The sequence below is a fragment of the Misgurnus anguillicaudatus genome, chromosome 13, assembly GCF_027580225.2.
Source record: "Misgurnus anguillicaudatus chromosome 13, ASM2758022v2, whole genome shotgun sequence".
NCBI classification, from domain to species: domain Eukaryota; kingdom Metazoa; phylum Chordata; class Actinopteri; order Cypriniformes; family Cobitidae; genus Misgurnus; species Misgurnus anguillicaudatus.
In genome coordinates this window covers 4,115,152-4,118,538 of record NC_073349.2, presented here as the reverse complement: position 1 = coordinate 4,118,538, position 3,387 = coordinate 4,115,152, and the positions used below count along the sequence as shown (strand labels likewise).

Here is a 3,387-nt window from a genome sequence, read left to right as displayed (position 1 = left end):
AGCTTTTGAAATTGGGTAGGCCAAATCCAGGCGAAAATCCCCAAAATAGCCTCAGAGTGGGTTTTTAAATTCAGTGTCATAAAAAGTTCACAACCTTTCATCAATAGCTCGCGCACTGCAGGGGTTAAAAATGGGCGTGTTCTTGGCCATTATAACAACTGGCCAATCACAGCGTTGCTGATCAGTGTTTCTACTGTCGATATGTGTTGCCTCTTCTTGCAGTGCACAAACGCGCAGTGATCTCAGATAATTCAATCCTGCCATACTAATCATCAACAGTAGTGGTGTTCAAAGAACCGGATAAGCGAGATCATAATTAGTGGGAACTAAACATCTCAGATGTCTCATTTGATCTCGGATGTAGTAAGCGACGTACAAAGAACAGGCCCCAGATGAAGTAATAAACTGGGGCCTGTTGCACAAAAGTAGAATTAAGATATCGAGGATAAATGACTGAGCTCAGCTCAATGAAGCCAAAACAAGTGTGTCCACGCTTAATTGGTTGCACAAAGACCAAGCCAGGATCATCAGGCACGGATTCATCAAGCCAGGTGAAACCAATCCTCGATAGGTGCACGTTCACGGCTCACTCAAATAGACCCCACCACTGATCACAGATTCACCGATTCACCATGGCAACTAGAGCGGCGTTCTTTTCCCCGTCAGAGGCGCAAATCCATACGAGGAGGTAAAGTACATAATTAAGAAGAAAGGCACCACTGCCACAGTGATAAAGCAAAGAGAAAAGGTGTGGAAAAGTATTTCAGACCGCCTGAATGTGTAAGTAGTGCACAATTACACTCCCCGCTCCGCTGAAACATCACAATTACAATTAAAATATTTAATTCACATCTCCAAAAACGCAATTGTACTCTTATTATGAAACAGTTAATTTTTTATTGAAATGGACTGCAAATATAAGTGAAATTGTTTAAAGAAACTCCATCACACTGGATAAGGCTTCAATAAATTACTATGAAACATTATTACGCTCATTATGTAACGTTAACTTACTCTGCTGCTTATGTTGTCCACCGTTTTTTTTTTTCTTCTTCTTTTTTTATGCTTTTATTAATGTAAAGCTGCTTTGAAACAATTGTGAAAAGCGCTTTATAAATAAAATTGAATTGAATAAATAGATGAGCTATTAATAATAATCACTTTAATTTATAAAGCGCCTTTCAAAGGACCCAAGGTCACTTGCTCATTGCACTGCAAAAACAACTTACTTCGCGTTTCTGTCTTGCTTTCAGCAAAAATATAAAAATTCCCAAATTAAGATGTATTAAAGTTTTCTTGAAATAAGTTTACTTTTTCATAAAAACTTAATTCAAAACTATTTTTCTTATTCCATTGGCAGATTTTTTGTGCTTATTTTCCTATATTTTGCTCATCAAGAAAATGCATCTTAATTTAGGAATTTTTTGATGTTCTTGCTGAAAACAGGACAAAAGTACGAAGTAAGTCATTTTTTTGCAGTGTGACTCTATTGAATGTTCTTGTGTGATAAAGAAAGTCTCTCTTTTTTGTGTGTGATGTAGATTAAACATGACCGGGCCAAAACGGACATGGCAGCAGGTTAAAATCAAATACAAGAACATTCTGCAGAATGGTAAGGGCCCTGACTAATATTTAATAATGCACAAGCATAGACTGTACCCAGAAGGTGCCTGCTTACAGATTGTCTGTACTGTTTTAGCAGTGAAAAAGAATACACAGAGACAAGGCACGGGTGGTGGGTCACCAAAAGCTGACCTCACCCAGCAGAGGCCAGCTTTGAAGCTAAATAAAGGCAGGCCTGTTGGAGGGGATCCCTGGGGGAAAAGAGACAAGCATAGGTCCCTCCCAAGATGCCACCCGCTTCAAACAAGGTACGTTCTTCCATCTCTACATGGGACACAATCACATTCATATTGAATCTATTTGGACTGTCTGACTTTGGTTTGCATATTGCCTTGCAGTGTCTGGCAGCACTGTGTTACTGTTAGAGCCACCAGCACGAGCACCAGACGATGCTGATCCAGCGAGTACTCCATCAAAGGCATACTGTAGGCCTGGCATGTCTTGTCTACTAGCTTCAATATGAATCAGATTAAATGTGATAGGGTCAAGGCCCCATTTCATCAGCACATAACGGCAATGATGATGAGACCATCTCTCGGGATTCCAGAAGGCATAAGGTATCATGTCAAACTTGTGAAAGTAAAAGTAGTCATTTGGAGCCATCACAAAATCTCATTTCTTTTACAGGACCCAGTGTCATTGGTGCACTGGACTGCACACACATAAGGCAAAAAGCCCCCTCAGGTGCCCATGAGGCAGATTTTGTAAATATGAAATCTTTTTACAGCATTAATGTTCAGGTGAACATAACTTTTTGATCTTTTCCATTAAACCCTGCCAAAATGGCCTGGCTCAGTCCATGACTCCAGAATCTTTCAGACCTCTGAAATCTATCAGCGCCTATCATAAGGTAAGCCACACAACCCCTATTAAAAAAGCACTTTTTACATAATGTCTGTGTCAAGAATATCAGGTAGTAATGATGAGATTTTGTGTCGACAGGTGAATTCTCTGGTGTATTGCTGGGAGACAGGGGGTATGGCTGCCAGCCTTTTTTCCTGACACCTTTCACAGACCCCCAGGTAGCACAGCAGGCCTACAACTATCCCCATGCCAGGACCAGTGTTGAAATGACCTTTGACCTCCTGCCTTCACAAATTAAGGGTCAGCCCTGTGAGGGCATGTGACTTTACTGTGGCTTGTGCTGTCCTCCACAATTTGGCCTGCCTGAGGAAGGAGAGGGCACCCAGAGTGCCGCCAGCCATGGACTGGGACAATCCGAAAATCTTCCCTGATGACAACAGTGGTGGGCTGCTGAGGGACCAATATGTGTTGAATTATTTTAGTTAGTATGTGTGCTTTTTTTATTGATTTGGCCTCTCTTGATGTTTGTGCTGTATACTGTGTGTGTTTGTAATACAAGCTTGCAGGGAGGCTACTGCATCCATTAATTGTCTTGTTTTCAGTTTTCTGAAATTGTCTGTTCAGTTAATGTGTATGGATTTGTCCTGCATTTATTTCAGTGTGCAGACATGCAGGGTGTGTTATAAACATACCTTTGAATGTGTATTTTTCCTTTGGTTGTATAATATGCTTTGATTCTGTGCTTTCCATCTTGTAGAGTGTGTGATTTAAGTTTGGAAAGGAGCTGATGGTTTACCTGCTTTGTTTTGTCCTTATTTAATAAAGGAACATAATGTTACACTTTGTGCTTTTATATTGATATGGAATGTGTATTTTATATGACAGAGTATAAGGGCCACACCGAGTAAAGGAGAAAGTCATACATTTGAGGCTGGTTCTTTCTGTGTAAAGATGCATATT

At 40.4% G+C, this 3,387-nt stretch overlaps 1 long non-coding RNA gene across 3 annotated transcripts; it reads left to right on the top strand.

Moving 5' to 3' along the window:
* Positions 1-261: 261 nt before the first annotated feature.
* Positions 262-3,177, top strand: LOC129425911 (uncharacterized). 3 transcript variants are annotated; one of them, XR_012372827.1, is made up of 5 exons: positions 262-780; positions 1,542-1,612; positions 1,700-1,871; positions 1,962-2,473; positions 2,566-3,177. It is a non-coding gene; the product is annotated as an uncharacterized lncRNA (long non-coding RNA). The 3 variants fall into 3 exon arrangements; XR_012372828.1 differs by lacking the exon at positions 262-780 and having other exon boundaries at positions 1,475-1,612; positions 1,962-2,180; positions 2,251-2,473; XR_012372826.1 differs by lacking the exon at positions 262-780 and having other exon boundaries at positions 1,475-1,612.
* Positions 3,178-3,387: the final 210 nt, after the last annotated feature.